The 22,886-nt window shown below is 38.6% G+C and overlaps 1 protein-coding gene across 3 annotated transcripts in view; it reads right to left on the bottom strand.

Moving 5' to 3' along the window:
• CSMD3 (CUB and Sushi multiple domains 3) overlaps nt 1-22,886 on the bottom strand; it is a 1,042,296-nt gene that overhangs the window by 714,314 nt on the left and 305,096 nt on the right. The gene's annotated exons all lie outside the window — the stretch shown is intronic.

The raw sequence follows: 22,886 nt of genomic DNA on the forward strand, positions 1-22,886 counted from the left end.
ATCCCTCTAAAGATAAGACACAGAAGCTTCATCTGTGAAAATCACCACCAGAAAGGGAGAGGGAAAGATTTAAGAAGGTTGAGTTAAATTGGAGATAAATCTGCATATTCAGAGATCTGGGCTACAGTAGGAATTTATTATTTGGCATATGCAATCCGATCAAGCCAAGCTACAGCATTCTTATCAACGATGTTCAAGGCACAACAACCTCCAGGAAGTTGTGTCATTATGCAGTCCTCAACAATGTGTGTCATGGTTTGTGCTGTCTCTAAAATGCCACTGAAATTCCACTGCAGCACAAATTCCACATCTGCTACAAAACCAGTTAAGAAGACTCCATTGCCTTTGCGGTAAATCAAACCCAGGAAGATGTTGAGTGGGGTCTGAGATGAGAATTATTTGTCTCTTTCTCTGCAGACCATGAAGCTCACCACACATCCTCTACTGTAAATATCTCACCCACTAAACTTTTCCACAGAAGGCGCCATGAGGGCAGATGACCATGTGGTGGGTTAAACAAGTCTTCAATTAACAGTAGATGTGGCATATCACAATTTCGCCATGAGCTTTGGTACGCTTTCCTTTCTGTGAATACTAAGCAGAGCAATATTGCAGAGAACTGGTAACCATGATAAAGAGTAGATTTAAAAGTGTGCCTAAAATCATATGCATGGTGGATTTAGTTGTTCCTCAGTTATTTTTGTATGAGACGAGTGAGCCTATACTGAGTGCAGTACTCTGCCACTGAATATCAGAGTGCCAAGGCTGAAGTGTTGGTCCAGCCAGTTTTTTTAACAGATTGTTTCACATTTTGACCGTAGTCACTGTCCTTGTAAGATGGTCATGATATGTGAAAGTTCTATCCAACATGACACCTAGAGAGATTGGATGTGAATTATGCTTTATTTGCTGACCACTGATAACTATATTCAGATCTCTCCCCGCTTGTGCATGATGTAAGTGGAAGACACTTGACACAGTTTTACTCCCACTTGGTATCAGGCACCACTGATGACAATAATCAGCCATAGCCACTATATCTCCTTTCAGAACACTCTCAAATGTCAAACGAGTATGAATGAGTGCCGAGGCATATGTTGTCTGCATAAACAAACTTATGAGACCCACAGTATGGTAGGTCCTTCCAATATAAATTGAATAACATTGGAGCGAATACTGATCCTTGTGGGTTTACCTGGTGCCTCCAAGCACTTGTTCTATCACCAATATACACACAGAAATAGCTATTCTTAAAAAAAGAGCCATTGCACATGCTAACCAACTTGCACAATTCTAGACAGTTTCACCAAAAGGCCCATGTACACTAGGGATGTACTTCATTATGGCTATGTCTCTCTTAGAGGTTTGCAAAATTCATGACCGTGAGAAACATGGCTATACTGACCTATCCCCCGGTGTAGACCAGTGCTAAGATGACAGAAGAAGCTACTGCCTCTCAGAGAGTTGGATCACTTTCGCTGATGGAAGAAGCTCTCCTGTTGGCATAAGCAGTGTCTACAATGAAGCACTACAGTGACACTTCTGCAGTAGTGCAGCTGTGCCGCTACAGCATTTTAAATGTATACAAGCCCAGAGATTGATTCCTTCTATTTTCTTCTTTCTCTGTCTCTGAAAATTGTTGACTTACAAGGTGAGAGAGGTTGGAGACTGTCAGAAAAGGTTACCTTCACTGTCCAACTTATGTTTGATTTATCGCTGTCAAAAATCCATAAGGATTAGTCATAGTACTGCTCCTCTATGTTAATTTTCACTGTTTTTTTTTCTTGCATTTGTATTTGCCTCTGCTATAATTTATGGGACCCCCTCTACACCATTCTCTCCCTTCTAAAATAAGTCATATGTATGGCCTCCCTCTGTTCCCACTGAATTTATCATACTAGAGACTTACATTTTAAATATCTTACATTTACTTGCAATGACCTTTTCAAAAATAAAACAAGGGTAAAATATTTATTAAATAAACAAGTAATAATTATGTAACACCTGACACTTTTATAAAACTTTCAATTCAAACTCAAAGTGCTTTGCACATGTTGGTAAATATTATCATCACCATTTAACGGAGGAAATTGAGGCAAAGAGAAGGGAAGTAACTTGCCTTTGACCAGATAAGTCTATGGCAAAGCTAGAAACAGACCCTAGATCACTAGTTGTGCCATAATCAATGGACACTGAGGCCTCCAGTAGTGAATAACAATAAGTATTGTGCTATTTCTATGCTGCTTTTATCACCTTGTTTTAAAAAATGTCCATCCATGAACTTGCTGAAGCCTGTCTCATATACCCAGCCATTTTCTCCATTTCCTTCTCCTTTCATATAGCACTATTCAATTCCTGCCCCTCCATTCCATTGATGTAATATTCCCATTGCAGATATCTCTTTGCATTTGTCTATATCTCTGTTTCTGTTTGCTCTGCTGAAGCTTTTCCCTGACCATAGTGTTCAACTTCAAATAATTTCTAAAATAAAATTTCCATGAAAAATGTTTTGCAAAATCAAGTTCTATTATATTAACCTGTATTTGAGATGAGCTATTAGGATATTATGGAAATTCTAACCAATGTTGTTTGTTGGTTAATGCAGAATAAAGAACAGGATAGCCCTTCTTATTTGCATAAAATAGTTTTGCCACAAGCCAACTGATTTTGGACTGGGCCCAATTAATGTATTAACCACTCTCTGGGCACAAGAAGCTTCTGAGAGTCTAGACATATGCAGATTAGTTCTCTGCAACCCACTACAACCTGGGTGGTTCTAGCAGATTTTGGTTCCTTTCTCTTATCATGTTAAATCATGGAAATTACAACAGCTCTGGGGCTACAGAAACCTCACTATTGTTGTAACAAAGGGAGAGAGACAGGAATAAGGATAGAAATTTCAAATGCAACTAAGTAACTTCAGAGCCAAGAGTTTCATTTTCAGAAGTGATCTACATGTGTAGGAGAAAGGACAGTAGTGACCATGAGATGGTTGAGTTCAGGATCCTGAAAAAAGGAAGGAAGAAAAGCAACAGAATACGGACCCTGGATGTTAGAAAAGCAAATTTTCACTCCCTCAAGGAACTGATGGGCAGGATCCTCTGGGAAGCTAATACAAGAAGGAAAGGAGTCCAGGAGAGATGGATGTATTTTAAAGAAACCTTATTGAGGCTGCAGGAACAAACCATCCCGATGAGCAGAAAGAGTAGCAAATATGGCAGGCAGCCAACATGGCTTTACAGAGAAATCTCTGGTGAGCTTAAACACAAAAAGGAAGTTTACAAGAAGTGGAAACTTGGATATATGATTAGGGAGGAATATAAAAATATTTCTCAAGCATGCAGGAGTGAAATCAGGAAGGCCAAAGCACATTTGGAGTTGAAGCTAGCACAGGATGTGAAGGAAAAATAAAAGAGATTCTACAGGTATGTTAGCAACAAAAAGAAGGTCAGGGCCCTGAATAGGAGAGGCAACTTAGTGACAGATGATGTGGAAAAAGTTGAAGTACTCAATGCTTTTTTTGCCTCTGTCTTCACAGAGGAGGTCAGCTCCCAGACTACTGCACTGGGCAGCACAGTATGGGGAGGAGGTGAGCAACTCTCAGTAGTGAAAGAACAGTTTCAGGACTATTTAGAAAGGCTGGACATGCACAAGTCTATAGGGCCAGATGGAATGCCTCTGAGGGTGCCGAGGGAGTTGGCTGATGTGATTGCAGAGCCATTGGCTATTATCTGGAAAACTCATGGTGATCAGGGAAAATCCCAGATGATTGGAAAAAGTGCCCATCTTTGAAAACGGGAAGGAGGAGGAGCTGGGGAACTACAGACCAGTCAGCTCACCTCAGTCCCCAGAAACATCATGGAGAAGGTCCTCAGGGAATCCATTCTGAAGTACTTGGTGGAGAGGAAGGTGATCAGGAACAGCCAGCATGGATTCACCAAGGGCAAGTCATATCTGACCAACCTGATGGCTTTCTAGGATGAGATGACTGTCTCTGTGGATATGGGGAAAGTGGTAGATGTGATATACCTTGACTTTAATAAAGCTTTTGATACAGTATTCTTGCCAGTAAGTTAAGGAAGTATGGGTTGGATGCATGAATGGACTATAAGATGGATAAAAAGCTGGCTAGATCACTGGGCTCAACTGCTCTATGTCTAGTTGGCAGCTGGCACTAAGCGGAGTGCCCAAGGGGTCAGTCCTGTGGCTGGTTTTGTTCAACATCTTCATTAATGATCTGGGTGATGGGATGGATTGCACTCTCAGCAAGTTTGCAGATGACACTAAGCTGTGGGGGAGTGATAGATACGCTGGAGGTTAGGAATAGGATACTGAATTACTTAGACAAATTGGAAGATTGGGCCAAAAGAAATCTGATGAGGTTCAACAAGGACAAGTGCAGAGTCCTGCACTTAGGATGGAAGAATCCCATGCACTGCTACAAACAAGGGACCAATTGGGAAAGCAGCAATTCTGTAGAAAAAGACCTGTCGCAGTGGACTAGAAGCTGGATATGAGTCAACAGTGTGCCCTTGTTACCAAGAACATTAATGGCATATTGGGCTGCATTAGTAAGAATATTGCCAGCAGATCAAGGGAAGAGATTATTCTCCTCTCTTTGGCACTGGTGAGGCCTCATTTGGAGTACTGTGTCCAGTTTTGGGTCCCCCAGTACAGGAAGGATATGGGCAAATTGGAGAGAGTCCAGCAGAGGGCAACAAAATTGAGTAGGGGGCTGGGCACATGACTTATGAGGAGAGGTTGAGGGAATTGGGCTTATTTAGTCTGCAGAAGAGTAGAGTCAGGGGATTTGATAGCAGCCTTTAACTACTTGAGAGGGAATTCCAGGGAGGATAGAGCTAGGCTGTTCTCAGTGGTGGTAGATGACAGAAAAAGGAGCAATGGTCTCAAGTTTCAATGGGAGAGGTCTAGGTTGGTTATTAGGAAAAGCTTTTTCACTACGAGGGTGGTGAACCACTGGAGGAGGTGGAATCTCCATCCTTAGAGTTTTTAAGGCCCAGCTTGACAAAGCTCCAGCTGGGATGATTTAGATGGGGTTGGTCCTGCTTTGAGCAGGGGGTTGGACTAGATGACCTCCTAAGGTCCCTTCCAATCCTAATCTTCAATGATTCTATGAGACTACAGTTACCACAGTGCACCAGTGCAGCTGCACAGCTGTTTTTATTAGTAAAGATTCTAGCGCCAACGGGAGACCTTCTCCCATCAGCATAGGTACTCCACCTTCCCAAGAGGTGGTTGCTATATCAATAGGAGCAGCCTTCCCATCGCATAGTACTGTTTACACCAGGAGTTCAGTTAGTATAACTGCATCTCTTAGGGGGTGGATTTTCCACACACCCTGAGTGACGGAGTTATATGAACATAAGTTTGTAGTGTAGACCGGCGGTAAGTCTTAATGAAAATCAGTGATAAGGCTGTATGCTACTGAAGCACCAGAACCCAGAATGGAACCCGAAAGTGCTTTCCTTGTGAAAGAAATGTGATATGTTGTCATAGTGCATGCTATTCAAATACTCCTTCAGGAAACTGAATCAATTCAGAAAATTCCATAGCTAGTTTGCATAACCGAGAGCATAATCCAATACTGAACTGATTGCATTTACAGCTGAAAGTCTTTTAAGAATAACGTCATTAATGTTTTATTTATAGTCAAAATACAACAAACTTTTTGTTTTAATTAGTGTATAATAAACAATGGATTAGCACAATGTAAACACTGTTTGACACTCAGTATATCTTAGTTCCTAGCAAGTCTCGCACAAGGACTTGATCTAATACTGAGTATTGAAACTGCAGTGCATTATTAAGGGATCTGTTGTTTAAGGTACTGAGCATCATTCTACTTTTATATAAACTCATCATATTCACTAAAGCTAATGGGATCGCACTAGGAGATTCGAGGGCAGGAAATAGAACCATGCATGATTCTCCATGAAGCAAATAGTGTTGGAGAGGTTTTGAGATGGAAAACCACTGTGTAACTTGTAGTACTGTTCTATCTGACCATAGACCTGATAGTAAGTGACAGAGAGAGAGAGAAAGGATAAGTTCTGTTTCTGTACTGTCTCTTGGTACAAGAGACTTTCCAGAGAATCAAAATTTAGAAGTCTGAAGATTGGGGTGCCCTCCATTCACACACTGACAGCAGAGACTGGAGAGTGGGAATCTCTTACAATATATTCACCTTTGGAAAAGTGTTATTGATAAATGTATGATTACAAAATGATTTAACTCATTTCCAGAATGGTCAGATGGCAGATTTTTTCCCTTGTTTCAATGAAAGGCTATGACAGTTACAGCAAGAGTGAAAAGAAACTATTAATAAAAGCATATAGCAAATAAGCAACGCCGTGAAAAGTTACAATGCTTGTATAAAAAAGAAGACATTACATAGCACTTATTATGTTTGTATGTCAAAATTACTTCCTTTAACACTTTTGGTGTCACAAACTGACAGTAAATTAAATGGATGTAACCATCATCATATTACATTCATAGCCATTTAATCATTTTGTATTGTAGTGAAAGGAGACTTTACAATATAAATCACACTTTCCTGATAAATGAACAAAATTAATGGTATATTAGAGTTTTAACTATTTTGAAAAAAAACTATAGAATGAAGGCAGCATTGTAACTACTGCAACTCAAAATTAACCCCTCTGTTTCAAGGGCTCGATTGCTCCCTGCTTTCCTATTATTATTATTGATTGAATTCTAATACTCTGCTTGATGATATGCATATTGCAGAGAAAGACAAAGGCCCAGATCATACTCTGTGGCATGGCTGTTTCAAATTTAGGTAGTTTATCATTGAATAAATAGGGTTTTGACACTAGCTATAAATGACATTACTGGTTGGGACAAATAAAGCAACTCTCTTACACAGTGAAAGCCTAACTCTCCTCTCATAGCAGTGTAAATTAGGTGTATCTCCATTAAAATAAATGGAGTTCACACGTATGTAAAAGTTACATGAGAAGAGAATCAGGCCGTAACCATCATATCTTAATTCCCTCTTTCTGCAAGAATTTTCGGCTTCTCTACTAAAGCTGTTTGTCATATCAGTTTAACTGGAAAGGGCTACATTCACAAAGCTAAAAGCATTAGAGAACACTTTATGGGCTGAAATGATTATACCTTTTGAAAAATGAACAGCAGCAGAGAGAAAATAGTTCAACTTTATGTCACAGTGTGATGAACTCTGCTGAGCTGGACTTTGACACTTATTGTAACTGATGCAAGAAAGAGTTTCAAGACGAAGAACACAAGAACATAAGAATGGCCTGCTGAGTCAGACCAATGGTAGCGCAGTATCCTGTCTTCCGACTAAGGTCAATGCCAGGTGCTTCAGAGGGAATGAACAGAACTGGTAATCATGAAGTGATCCATCCTGTTGGCCATTTCCAGCCTCTGAAAAACAGCAATCCCTGCCTATCCTGGCTAATAGTCACTGATTGACCTATCCTCCATGAAGTTATCTAGTTCTTTTTTGAACCCCATTATAGCACTGGCCTAGCAAGGATTTCCACAGGATGACTGTGCGTTGTGTGAAGAAATACTTCCTTTTTTTAGTTTCAAACCTGCTGCCCAATGATTTAATTTGATGAACCCCCAGGTTTTGTGTTATGAGGAGGAAATAGCCACTTCCTTATTTACTTTCTCAACCCCAATCATGATTTTATAGATCTTTTAGTTGTCCCCTCTTAGTTGTCTCTTTTTTAAGCTGAAAAGTCCCAGTTTTATTACTCTCTACTCATATGGAAGCTTTTCCATAACTCTAATCTTTTTAGGTGCTCTTTTCTGTACCTTTTCCAATTCCAGTATGTCTTTTTTGAGGACATATTCTTTGGGGAGACCAGATCTGCATGCAGTATTCAAGACATGGCCATACAATGGATTTATAAAGATGCAATAGGATATTTTCTGTCTTATTATCTATCCCTTTCCTAATGATTCCCAACGTTTCTGTTAGCTTTTTTTTTTTTTACTGCTGCTGCATATCGAGTGGATGTTTTCAGAGAACTATCCACAATGACTTCAAGATCTCTTTCTTGAGTGGTAATAGCTAATTTAGACCCCATCATTTTATATGTATAGTTGGGATTATGTTTTCCGATGTACATTACTTTGCATTTATCAACATTGAATTTTATCTGCCATTTTGTCGCTTAATCACCCTGTTTTGTGAGATCCCTTTGTAACTCTTCACAATCAGCTGTGCACTTAACTATCTTGAGTAGTTTTGTATCATCTGCAAATTTTGCCATCTCAATGTTTATCCCTTTTTCCAGCTCTTTCATGAATATGTTGAGCAGTATGGGTCCCAGTAAAGACCCCTGATGGACACCATTTACCACTCTCCATTCTGAAAACTGACCATTTATTCCTACTCTTTGTTTCCTGTCTTTTAACCAGTTACTGATCAAGGAAAGGATCTTCCCTTTTATCCCACGACCGCTTACTTTGGTGAGCGACCTTGTCAAAGGCTTTCTGAACTCTTTGGTGAATGCCATCCTGGTGATTTATCACTGTTTAATTTATCAATTTGTTCCAGAACTTCCTCTAATGACACCTCATTCTGGGACAGTTCCTCAGATTTGTCACCCAAAAATAATGACTCAGGTGTGGAAAACTCCCTCACATGAAGACCATGAAGCCATGAAGACCAATAGAAAGAATTCATTTAGTTTCTGCACAATAAGTCTTATCTTTCTGGATTGCTCCTTTAGAATCTTCATCATCCAGTGGTTGTTTAGCAGACTTCCTGCTTGTGATGCACTTAATTTTTTTATTTTATTTTTTTGCTTTTACTTTTTGAGTCTTTTCTTCAAATTCGTTTTTGGCCTTCCAAAGTATATTCACTTGCAAGAGTTTATGCTCCTTTCTGTTTTCCTCAATAGGATTCAACTTCTAATTTTTAAAGGACGCCTTTTTACCTTTAACTACTTCTTTTACTTTGTTGTTTAGCCATGATGGCACTTTTTTACTCCTCTTATTATGTTTTTTATTTTGGGGCATACATTTAAATCAAGCCTCTATTATGGTGTTTTTAAAAAGTTTCAATGCAGCTTGCAGAGATTTCACTTTTGGCACTGTATCTTTTAATTTCTGTTTAACTAACCTTCATTTTTGTGTAGTTCCCCTTTCTGAAATTAAATAATACCATGATGGGCTGCTTTTTTTGTGTTTACATCAAATGAGAAGTATTTGATATAAACACAAATAACCCTCAAGCAGGATCCACATGGACCTGGAGAGAGTCTCTCTTCATCTATTCCTGACACTAACAACTTTAGGCTTTCCCTTTTCTCCTAAGGGAGTTACTTTGTGATTAAGTATGCAAACATTTTTTTGGAACCATCCTGGTTCAGTGGTGAGGTGAAAGCAGCAGGAGGATGTTAAACATCATCCACTAGGGATAAATATTTTTAATCAGCAGGCCAAGAAAACTTGCATCCAAGAGTCCTAAAAAAGGCTGCTGATATTCATTTTTAATAAGTTTGGGAATATGAAGAAATTCCTAAGACTGGAAAAATGCTAATGATGTGCCATTTTTCAAAAAGAGCAAGCAGGGCAATCTGAATAATTATATGCCTTTTAGCCTGACATCAATCCTGGTAAAATAATGGAAAAGCTGATATAGGATTCATTTGACACAGAATTAAAGAATAGTAATATAATTAATGCCAGTCAACATGGCTTTGTGGACATTAAGTCAGGGATAGTCAATTATTTTTGGTGAAGGTCCAAATTTCTTGGTCAAGGTATAGTCAAGATCCTGACTCTAGAGAAACATTTTCACACTGCAAATGTCCCTGTTTAATGAACACATATAATGCTCTGTAAGATATCCAGGGTATATTGCTTATATATTTAGTGCATTAAATGAAAAATAAAATGAAATCACTGTATAACCTAAAAATAAGCTCCAAGATAGAAACTTTGAGAAAGACATAGAAAAAATGTAAAATAGATGCAAATATTAGCATTAAAACACTTTCAGACAACTGCTTTAAATTTTGAATGAGTTTTGTCAAATAAAATTATCATAGGCAAATATGCATATAGACAGATAAGCACATGTGAAACTTTCAAGCCTTTTGTGTTTTATTTAATATAAGTATCAGAGTTTGATAGAAAATAACACTTGGTACACATGAACTCTTTATCTTGTATGATTCAAGTCTTTCCAATAACAAATACATACCCACCTACATGTCTATTAAGCAAAAGAATCATGAATATTTACTGTGAAATACCTGTTAAAACTGTACTATCACTAATGAAAAAGTAATTTTATATAGCAATACAAATTTAAAATAAAATATGCATGAATAATTATACTACTTGCCATCAGTGGGAAAAGTGACAGGTCCTCTGTTGGACAAGGGCCTGGAAGTTTGGAGTGAGATCAGTCAAGTAAACGACAGAGGCAATTGCATAGATGATTGTCAGTCAGAACGGAAAGATTACGCAATTTAATGTTGTTCGTTGCTGAGAATGCTGACTCGCATGTTGAGCCAAACCTAGTCAAAATGTTAAATGCCGCTTTCCTCAAGTGTAGATATGTGGAGTTCAGCACAAGGGTTGTCCGGAAAGTTTCAGTTGTAGTTTCAGTGTGCCACCTCTTAAGCACTTAATCTGCTTGTAAATCAGTAAACTCCAGCTGTAGTTTTGCTTTTTCAACATCTGGAAACAGAAAGATATCTTTAACACTTACAAATTCTTGGAATCTCTGCTGGAAATTTTGAAGAAGCCTGTCCAGAGATGATGTCATATGATTCATGTCTGCAATAACCTAACAGCTTATCAGCGTCAGGAAATGCAGCATTTCTTCAGTTTTGAAATCACTTTTGAAGAGACGCAGTTTGTTTTGAAATGAAGTGATACTGCTATGTTGATCCACTACATTGCAATTTTGCTCCTGTAGCTTTAAGTTAAAATCATTTAAGTGGCCTGTTAAATCAGCAAAGAAGGCCAGGATGCTCATGCTTGTGGCATCCCTCAAAAAATGCATGCAGCTCTTCTGCCTTTTTCTGTGGAATATTTTGTAAATATTCTTCCACATGAATTCAAATTTTCACAACCTTCTTAGTACTTGTCCTCTGCTCCGCCAGTGGATGTCATTGTGAACCAACAGGTCATCATAATCAGCAGATACTTCTGAAAGATTTTTTAACTGTCTGTATTGCAGTGATGACTTGGAACGAAGGAAATTGACAAGTGTAATCATCATTGACAATTACATTAGCATACCCAGAGATTTTAACTGTGGTTCCAGAGGCTACTTGGCTGTCAGTCCCAGGCAGTAGGGTTCCTGCTGTCAACCCTGCACAGGGCTTAAATTCATCTGGAGCCCACTGGAGAAGCGCACCGGTAAATATTTTCAAACCCATGGGAACTCTGGTGGCGCCTTCCATGGGGCTGAAGCCCCAAGTCCCATGGCACCTTCCATGCAGCTGAAGGTCCAAGTCCCAGTGGTGCCTCCTCTGGGGCTGAAGTCCTGAGTCCTGAAGCCTCCCATGGGAGTGAAGCCCCAAGACCCAGCCCACCCTGTGATCCAGTCAAAAGCCTCTGGCAGTCCAGAACTGTGGACCACTTATTGACTACCCCTGCACTAAGTCTTCTCAAACAAACTTGGTTTCATTCTTTGAAAAGCTTACAAGTTTAGAGCTGTTGTAACTTCCATGATCTATCATGATAAGAGAAAGGAATCAAGGAACCTGTTAGAACCACCCAGGTTGTTGTGGGTTGCAGAGAGCTAATCTGGATATGTCTCAATTCTCAGAAGCTTCTTGAGTGGTTAATGCATTGCATTGGGCCCAGTTCAAAATCAATTGGCTTGCTGTAAAACTATTTTATGCAAATATGAAGGGCTACCTTGCTCCATGATTCTTCTGGGAACTAAGGTGAAGCTGATTGGTCTGTAGTTCCCCTGATACTCCTTCCCTTTTTTTTGAAGATGAGCCTTTTTCCAATCACCTGGAATCTCCCCCAGTCGCCATGAGTTTTCAAAGATTATGGAGAATGGCTTTGCAATCACATCAGCCAACTTCCTCAGGACCCTCAGATGCATTGCATCATGCCCTATAGACTTGCGCATGCCCAGCTTTTCTAAATAGTCCTGAACCTGTTCTTTCACAAGGAATGAGCATCAGAAATTCTATTAAATGCTTTGTTACCATGATCATGGGTGAGGTAGAAGAACTTAGATGGAATGGACTGTGTTGTTTATAATATGTGTTAAAAACACTGGATTACATATACCTGCATGGCTATAATAGATACTTCACTGTGGTTTATAGCTTTCATAACACACTAAATACCACAGTAGTTCTTTAAATATGTCAAATTTCATGCAAATATTATTAGGTTTTTTGTATCTTGACTCTTTTTTTAATCTATGAATGTGACTAATGAAACAACAACTCTATACCACTTATATTCTTGGTTTCTTTTGGAAATTAAATGTTACCCTTGAAAATAAGTAAACCATTCAGGGACACCATACATGAGTTCACAATAAATCAGACTGCAAACTAGTGATCCATGTCAGAACATTTTTACCTCTCCATGCTTTAGAACTGACTGTATGCAAACTAAACATTTGCAATTTAGTTTCTCCAATAGAAGACATCCTACTTCCTGTTTGCAGAGCTCATGTTGAAGATTTAAAGGAGAATAAATGTCTACAAAAGCAATAGCATGAGAAATTATTGGCTAAGAAAATTGTATAGGAGCCTCTTGAGTATTGCTAAGTCTCATAATATATTTTTAAATATGCATAATTAATGCTAGCTATAATGGGAGAGTGTGATCAGTAATCAGCATATTTCACTATTATATTATTAGAGCAGTCTGTGGTTTTTCATAATACTGAATATTTTTCCTAAAAATAGTGAAAGTAAATTTTAACCTACAATTTTAAAAAATGATAGATGCAATTAAAACAGTTATGAATAAAATATTAAGAAAAAGACATTTATGCTTAATAATTACTTTAAATTTTTCACCCAAGAAAATTAATATATAAATTCTCACTCTCTCCAATACAAAAAAACATTGATCAAACCAAATAACATCCAACATGAAGAATAATAACTAATGAATCAAAAAGACTAGGTGCTATTTTCTAAAAAGGAAATAATTTCATGTACGTATTTAATATGTTTTTCGTTATTTTTAATGTTATAATAGGGAGAAGAGTTCCCAGGACATATTGATATTATGGATTTCCAACATAAAATTTGCTATCATTATCTCAGTCTCTGGAATATACTGGTTCCTCATATTAAAGGACTAGAAATTATGAAAGTTTTCCTAGCTAGAGTAGGTTTTAAGTGATCACTCCTACTAATAATCATTTAGATTTACTATACAGTATGGGTCAAATATTATTTCCTAATATGTCAGTGATGTTTTCAAGGGAAGGAAAGGGAGCTTCAATCTTTTGAGCACCACTTGGCTGAAGAATGTTAGTTACAGCATTTGAGATTTACAATAAAAACCAATAATTATCTGTCTTGGAATTAAAATGCTTTGTAGTTATATATCTAGCTATTTAGATTCTTATATGATGCTCCTTGCTATAGTATCTGAGCATGAATATAACCGAGTTATACTCTGCCAGTGGTTTTGCTTGCCTGCACATGCTTTAAATGGAGAGGTTCATAGTAGTAATGATATTCAGATTGAGAGATATGCCATCATATCCCCCCAGCATAGGCATAGTACATGTTAACAAAAGGAGGAATTCTGTCAGTGTGGAACTTCCCAAATGACATTAGCTATGAAGACAGAAGCTCTCTTAGGGCTTATATGCAGTGCCTTATAGTCTGGACTATGGGTTTGAGGACTGTAGAACGCTCTAACGTGTTGTGCTGTAACTCACACATGTAGACCCTGCTGCTGTGAACTAAAAGTTACCTAGTTCATGTTAACTTAGTTCTCTTTGAAGGGGGAATGCATCAACAGCAAGGTCTCACCCCCATAGTCTGGACTGTGTGCCTCATACACAAGTCCAAACTCTTTATCATTACAAGTTTTTAAGAGTAGACCAGGCCTAAATTTTCAATTGTGTGTGTGTGTGTGCATGCATGTGCATGTGTGTGTGTGAGAGAGAGATTATTTTAACAGAATGTTAAGGTTGCAAACTTAATCACTTAAAAGTTTGGAAATGCCAGAATTAAGATTGCCTTGTCTTTCATTAGGTGATCACACACTATTATTTTCCACCAGGATCCTTCTTCAAATGTTAACCAACCCGAGTATAGGCCCTACCGCATCTGCCTATAAAAATCTTTGCTTCAATTGCCTTCTCTGATAACTCATCAACATAATGATAAACTATAATACCTTGACCTATTTCAGAAGGTGTAAGGTACTAGAAGATTGACAAATGCAGTGAAAAAAAAGCAGAAAACCAGGAATTAGATAAATGAAATTAGATGGAATATTTTGTTATTATTCCCACTCCCAAAATAAATTATGTTAATATAAAACCTATTTTGGATGTGGGTCTTCAGCTAGCTCAGCCTACAGTATGGAGAAGACAAAGCAGGTGTATAATTGTTTGGAAACAAAAGAATGAGACAGCTACAGTGTTTCAATATTCATGTGGAAACAATCGTGATATGGCAAAGAGCATTATTTCAGGTAGGGAATGAGCAGCACAACTCTTAAAATGCAAAAATCCTGGGTTTTGTCCAAATATTTCCTCTTAAAATACATTATAAGGGGAAAGGAAATCTCAGTATACATACCAATGAATTGAACTTGTTTCTAAACAGAATATTTTTCACCATCATCCATGTTTTGTCAATAATCCAGAAGGATTTTTTTAATAAATGCATATTATAAAACATAAAATAGATGAACATTAAATTTAAGATATTTATAACTCTGATTGCCATAAATATATCTTAAAGGTATTCCATGAGTGAACACAAGGAAAAGAATTGAATACACTCCACTCGTTACAGGTGCAGGGTTGATGTTCAATTTTCTGCTTCAGTGAGGTGTTACTGTCCAGGTAAGACAGGTCCTAGGGATTTCTCAAGCCACCCAGCTCTGCAGCCACAGAGTCTACTCTTCATGCTCAAGGGAGCCTCACCCTCATAAGCAACCATTTAAACACAAGAGCTCCTTTTCTGTGGCTGACCAACCGCAGAAGTTAGAGATTAAAAACAGATCTACTAGGTTATCCAGTTATCTCCCTGCCAATTCAAGCCTGCCAGTGGGTAAAATCTGTGACTCCACCTGGCCCAGCACAAATGAGGAAATGACACTGAGAATGTTCATTGTGTTCCCTCAAACTTTGGAAAGGGTGTGATGGGGCTCCTAACCTCACAGCCAGCTGAGAGTCAGGTATGGAAAAATCCTAAAGTGACAGCTCCACAAACGAGCTCAGCTCTAAAGGTCAAGGGGATGGCATAAGGCTAAAGATGCTCTATTTATGTATTATTATTATTTATAGAACAGTAGCTCCTAACTGAGATCAGCACCTTACTATGCTAAGCATTATGCAAATACATGGTAACAGTACATACAGTTCATAATCTAAATAGACAAGAAAGACTATGGATGAGATGGGAATCCAGAGCACACAGAGAGGAAGTGACTTCTCCAAAATTCATAGCAGGTCAGTGGCAGAGCCAAGAATACCATCCAGGACTCCTGACTCCCAGTCAAGTATGCTATCCACTGGCCTATGCTACCACCCTTGTGTGGCACTGGAAATTCAGCAGCCACCTTGATGCTTTCCCTCCCTGGAGCTGGGTAAGTAATATTATTCCAGCCTTAAGGTTATGATAACTACCTGTCTCCCTGGATCCGGCAAGGCACAAGAAAATGGGGACAGGCTCTCATTTACTTGAGTTCTCCTATGATCCTGTGGATCATAAAGCAAGGAGTTCTGTATAATCTTGGCTCTAGTGTGTTGGGTCATTTCTTCCCCGAACTGATCGGCAAAATATGTGATTTATTGGGGTTCTGTGCCACTAAAAGCCATATTGCCAGGGCCATAGTCACCAAAAGCAAATGGAATGCTTCTCACGTTGGGCATGTTAATATAAATCATTCTGTATAATGGTTAGTGAAATTTATTGCCAACATCACTTTCAGCTAGCTAGCTTGAGTCCAATAAAAGGCTTGCATGGATTCTTGCCAGCAGATACAGACATGTGCAATTCAAAGCTGAAATTAAAAAAAAAAAAATCTACAGAGCCTTGGCCTTTGCTGCTGTGCTAAGTATCTCATCTCTCTGTAGCAGGAGCTGAGCGCTACTTTTATTCTCACGACTGCCTCAGAACTATAAGAAATTGTTAATTCCATCTTCTTTTTAAGCAAGTTGCCCTTAATTATAATTATCGCGTTAAAAAAAAAGAAATGTAACAGCTGCATCTATTCTGGGAATGGATCCCTAGACAATACAATTAAGTTATACAGAGTTGAAAATTGTCTTCTGTCTAAAGCTGGAAGATGCATAACCTTAGGAGGTATCTTAATCCTAGAATGTTTCAAAAGTATGGTATCTGCTAAGAAGAGGTAACTAATCAACAACACTTCAATTGCTCTTCACCCTATTCTAAACTTGGTAGGACACACCAATGATTGCACACAATAGAATTTCTGTCAGCCAAGCAGATTGCTGGTTGAGCTTTACTCCCTGGTATAAAATAAAAAGGGGAGAATGGTTTAGCAGTCTTGTACTAGTAAAATGCATTTTTAATGTGAGATCTCAGAAACTGGGCTATATATGTCTACCTCGCTCTCCCAGTTAAAGAGTATGTGAAAGAATGAAAATTGTCTTACAGCGAATGATTTGAGGAGCTCACTCTGTTTAGTTTATCAAGAAGATTGAAAGGTGACTTGATTATGGCATATGTGAGAAAATAACAGGTACTAAAAAGGTTTTTTAATCTAGTGGACAAAGATATAGCAAGAGCCAATTACTGGAATCAAAGGCCAAACATATTCAAAATAGAAATAAAGCACAATTTTTTTTAACGGTGAGTGTGATTAACCATTAGAACAAACTACCAAGGGAAGTTGTATTTCTGTGTCTTGATATCTACAAATCAAGGCTGGCTGGATGCCTTTCTAGAAAGTGTGCCTCACTCAACACAAGTTATTGTGGGGAAACTCCCCACTAGCAGCTCCCCCACTAGCTACTCCATAGGACTAGAGGGGTGTTAAGGGGCCACTTCACCTTAAATGGTCCCTTGAAATATGTGTTAACTACTTATGCTAAACAATCTGTTCCATCTCCTATTTTGCTATGACACTCTAAGGGCATGTATACACTACAATCTTAAATTGACCTATGTGCATCCTCACCAGGAGCTCTTCTCACTGACTGAAGAGGGGCAGTATGGGGGGCTGAGAGCCACTACTCTCAGCTTTGCACAGCTCCTGGCTGGGAGCGGGGGGAAGCTATCCGGGGCTTCTCATCTCTGGTGCGGAGATCTGTGCTCTGAGTCTGGTCAGCTGCTGTGCTCCCAGCGGGGGAAATTGACAAGACAGCCAATGTAAGGAACGCAGTGTTTACACAGACACTGTGTGGACCTAACTACATAAACATAAGCCTTCCACGTCTCATGGAAGTGAAGTTAAGATGTCGGTGTAGTAGCGCACAACCATCAGCTGGAGCAAGTATGTAGTGTATACACTGACATAGTTAGGTCAACATTAGCTGCTTTATGTTGACCTAACTCTGTAGTGTAGACCAAGCCTATGTTTCCCAGATCTGAAGAAGAGCTCCATGTAAGTTCAAAAGCTTGTCTCTCTCACCAAAAGAAGTTGGTCCAATAAAAGATATTACCTCACCCACCTTGTCTCTCTCTATTTCCCATCTAATTTATCTTGTTTGATTTTGCTGGAATTTCCATAATCAAGTTAGTCTTTACATCCTTACAGCCAAGTAGTGCTTTAAAGATCAACAAGCATTACCTCCACTTTATATGTCCTTTATTGACCTTTCTTATTATTTTTAGCAAAGAATTCTTGAATGAGTCCAGCGATTTATGTAAAAACAATTCATGCACATAGACATATAGGCCATTTTTCTAATATAGGTGCCTAAATAAAGAAGGCCTGAATTTTAGAGTGGCTAAACACAACAGATTCTATTGGGATGCATGGACATTAGGCCTCTTACTTGTTTGCCTAAATATGTATTTTCATTGCCTAACTTGGAGTACGTTTTCATGGAATTGTGGAAAAGCACTGTCTATGCAAGTGCTCATACCATTGTTAGTCACAATGCAGTTGTAGCAATGCTGAAAAATGGTTATTGAATTTGCTAATATATGTGCAACCAAAATGTCATGGTCACTCACTGGCATATGTAGCCTTTCTTAACTTATAAATCCTTAAGCCAGATCTTAGCAAAACTGACATACTTAATATAAGAACGGACATACTGGATCAGACCACTGATCCATCTAGCCCATTATTCTGTCTTACAACAGTGGCCAATGCCAGGTGCTTCAGAGGAAATGAACAGAACAGGCAATTATCATCAAATATCGTCCACTCACAACTTTTGGTAAACAGAGGCTAGGGACACTCAGAGCATGGTGTTGTGCTAGCTTGCCTTTATTATGTTCAGCAGTAATGCAAGGAACCTACAGGCCTGTATCTTCAGCACTTAGCATAGTAGCTTCAGCACATAGCATAATTAACATAGTAGCTTCAGTACTTATCCTAGTTAGCATAAGGCTTGAGGCCTATGAACTTTCACACAGATAAACAGCGTAAAACCCCAGGTATTGGGGAGCTTAAAATAGAGTGTTTAAGGGGAATTTCCAACCAAAAGAACATGGGTCCACCCAAAGAGTGACATAGCGACAAATTGACATACATCATAATAACAGGTACATGAGCTACCTCCACAGATACCTAACCACAAGAGGACCATGGCAACGAATTGACATATATGATAGTAAGTTGAGATCATTGATATACTAACCTATCAGAGAAGGACACTCCAACATTAGTAAGGTGAGAAAATACAAATAAGGAAAAAGGTGAAAACTACTGAATATGCATCAGACAATTTATAAAAATTATAAAAGTTGCACCCCAGCCTAGGGACAGTAAGAGAGAGAGATGTAGCCCTTAGGAGGTGCCAGAATGATGGCCACTGGTGATGAGGAAGAAGGTGATGGTGATGAAGAAGATGATGACTAACATTTCAGATTGTTCTGAAAGGGATGATATGAGTATGTGGATGTGCAAATGTACATCTTGTCATACCTTTATCTACCTCACTGAGTTGGGGTGTTTGTGAATGTGCTAAATGTATTAATACACTATTTGTAAATATAGGAGAGTTTCTACAGTGTCAATGTTGCAACTGTGTTCCCAATTATATAATAATTTGAATAATCTTGGGACAAGAACCTGCCAACCCTCAAAGTGATACCTGGGAATTTTTAAGTAATTAATATAATCAATACATAATCTATAGATCAGGCTACAGTTGCATCCCTGCCCATCCTGGCTAATAACCATTGATGGACTTATCCTCCAGGAATTTATCTAGTTCTTTTTTGAACCCTAAAATAACAAAGAACATATTTGTCATAGCAATGACCATAGGCCTCCCTCAATCTTTTTAATGGAAGATGATCCAGTGACCAAGAACACCTTAATATCAACACAGAAGGGGGTTATAGGAATGTCCTAATTCTGCTATGTACACTCTAGTTCACCAAAGAATGTTATTTGCAGCCTTAAATAAAATCCAGGGTCACAATGGTCATTAATATAATTGTAAAATGCATGTAATGATACAATGTAAAGAGTTTTCTATATATCCTGAAAATGTTTTTAGACTCGATATCAAGATATGAATCACCTGCAGAGGTGAAGAAATAGGTTTTCTGTCAGATGACATATTTATTCATCTCCTTCTCTGTCCTATGTAAATTGAGTTTAATAAGCTAATACAATGGATGCCCACTTACATAAGAAGTTATTGAAGAGATATGAAGTCAACAGAACAGCAGCACACAAGAAAAACAAGCGAGAGGTGATTATACTGTCTCTCAGTACAGACAATGAACTTTGGGGATTACACGTAGAAGGCAAAGAAGACATCCCCTTATCCTGAGAAGTAAATGGGTAGTCCATTTACATTCATGAAAATGGGATCTTTGCCAATGTTGGTTGAAAACAGGGCAGAGGACTTTTGGGGTGGGGGAGGAAGTGAGATAAACTTCTTCAGACAGGAAGTTAACCTGTTAGTTCCATTTAGTCTCTGGGAAGTGTGTTATGATTATGTTTTATATGTAACCTTTTGTTTCCAATATCCTTACTCACTATCACTTGAAATCTTTGTTAATAAACTTATCCTTATTTTCACTATAAATCTATCAAAGTGCTGTGATACTAAGCAAGCTGCAGATTTTAAATTGAATCATGCAAGCAGATGACAGGGGAACACTTCAAAGGGCCTCAGGGAGTGGGATGCACCTCTTGTTAACTTGCAAGGGAAAGTATGAACTAGCGTTGAGGCCAGCAGGCTGCTGGCATCAAGGAGCTGACAGATAGCTAAGAACAAGCAGGACTCCCTCTTATTAGTTAGTGACGGGGAAAACAAGGTAACTTAATCCTGTGTACCCCAAGCATTGTCATGGTTATGTCTTGCTCTAATTTTAGAGAGAGTAATGACCAGATTTTTAAAGGTGTTTAGGTACATAACTCCACTTGAAATCAGTGGGAATGCCCATTTAAATCAATAGGAGTTAGGTAACTAAATACCTTGAATAATCTGGCCCTAAGTGAAATATTTTACAGGAAAGAGTGAGATTCTTTTAAAGAATTGAACACAGCTGGATGTGAATGTTGAGTACTTGAAATGGATTCTAATTATAAACAAAGATCATTACACTTTCCACTCTACTTTGTACCATCCACTTTCAAGAAGTCACAGTAACAAACATGGAGATTTGAGTGGCAAAGAGAAAACGCATCTCTAAGGCTATGTCTAAACTTGGAGCTGGGGGTGAGAGGTGGGGGTGGCGAGTGTTTCTCAGATTACACAGACATACTTAGAATCATAGAATCATAGAAAAATAGCAAGAGTCCTGTGGCACCTTAAAGACTAACAAATTTATTTGGGTTTAAGCTTTCATGGGCAGAAACCCACTTCGTCAGATGCATAAAGTGGAAACTTCAGTTTGGTAGGCATATATACACATGCAAGAATGGGTGAGTTACATCACAGTGAGGAGGGCAAGTGTTAATGAGGTAAATTCAATCAGGGTGAATAAGGCCATTCACAAGAGTTGATGAGAAGGTGTGAATGTCAAAAGAGGGAACATTATTTTTTGTAGTGGGCTAGCCACTCCCAGTCTCTATTCAGACCTGTCTGATAGTGTCAAGTTTGCATATGAGTTCCAGCTCTGCAGTTTCACGCTGGAGTTTGTTTTTGAAGATTTTTGTTGAAGTATGGCAACTTTCAAGTCTGTTACTGAGTGTCCAGGGAGATTGAAGTGCTCTTCTACTGGTTTTTGAATATTACCATTCCTGATATCTGATTTGTGTCCATTTATTCTTTTGTGTAGAGACAGTCCGGTTTGGCCAATGTACGTGGCAGAGGGGCATTGTTGGCACATGATGGAGTATATCACATTAGTAGATGTGCAGGTGAACGAGCTCCTGATGGTGTGGCTGATGTGGTTAGGACCTGTGATGGTGTCACTTGAATAGATATGCAGACAGAGTTGGCAACGGGGTTTGTTGTAAGGATACATTCCTGGGTTAGTGTTTCTACTGTATGGTGTGCAGTTGCTGGTGAGTATTTGCTTCAAGTTGGGGGGCTGTCTGTAAGCGAGGACTGGCCTGCCTCCCAGTACAATTCAGATGCCCTCCTCTGGACTCTCTCCAATTTTCCCACATCCTTTCTGTAGTGCGGGCCCAAAACTGGGGGGCCCAATACTCCAAATGTGGTCTCACCAGTGCCGAATAGAGGGGAATAATCACTTGCCTCGTTAACGTTAACTAAGATAGCGCACTAAAAATAGTAGTGTAGCTGCAGGAGCATGGGCAAAGGCAAGTTAGCTGCCCCTAGTATGTGCCCACAAGGTCCAAGAGAGTTTGTACTTGGGGCAGCTAGACAATGCCGCTGCTCACCACAGTCCAAGCTACTGGGGCTGCAATATTATTTTCAGCACACTAGCTCTCATCGAGCTAGCATGGATATATTTATGAAAGCTCGGACTAACACCTCCAGCTTCAAATGTAGACTTAGCCTAACATACAGGAATAAGAGTTTCTTGGTGTCTGAAAGAAGGGCACTTAAAGTCCAGAAAATACATTTTACAGATGTTAGAGCCAAAATTCTTTTCCTGGCTGTGTATGGCAGATATCAGCTCTAATTATCTGTTTTTGTTAAATTCATCATGCAATGAACTCTCATTGTCTTCGGTGGAATTTTTATTCTTTTCTGTGATCCCGGTATTACTTTTACCTTTAGGGATTTGTTAGTATTAAACAATCCAGTAGCATATGCTAGAGATAAATAGATTTATCCAGGAGAAGCCCACTACTTTAATAACAAATCTTATTTGTTATATAATATCTGTACAGATGAAAAGACATCTATGGACTATTTCAGCTACATTTCATTCCTGTGGCAATTTTTATCATTTCAGATATTTGCATCATCTGACAAAGTCAAGCAGCCAAAACTTTATGTCAGCCTTTTCAATTTGTAAAATAAATTTAATTTAGTTTTTAAAGTAGATTTTAAATAGATATCAAGTGCTAGCATAACATTTTAAAATATGTTTTAGATTTTCCTTCTTGCTGAAACATTAAGCTGTTTAAATAGATCTTCCTTTAATAACCCAATG

The sequence above is a fragment of the Emydura macquarii genome, unplaced genomic scaffold, assembly GCF_026122565.2.
Source record: "Emydura macquarii macquarii isolate MOO-44397 ecotype Brisbane River unplaced genomic scaffold, CSIRO-AGI_Emac_v2 contig_383, whole genome shotgun sequence".
Classification (NCBI taxonomy): domain Eukaryota; kingdom Metazoa; phylum Chordata; order Testudines; family Chelidae; genus Emydura; species Emydura macquarii.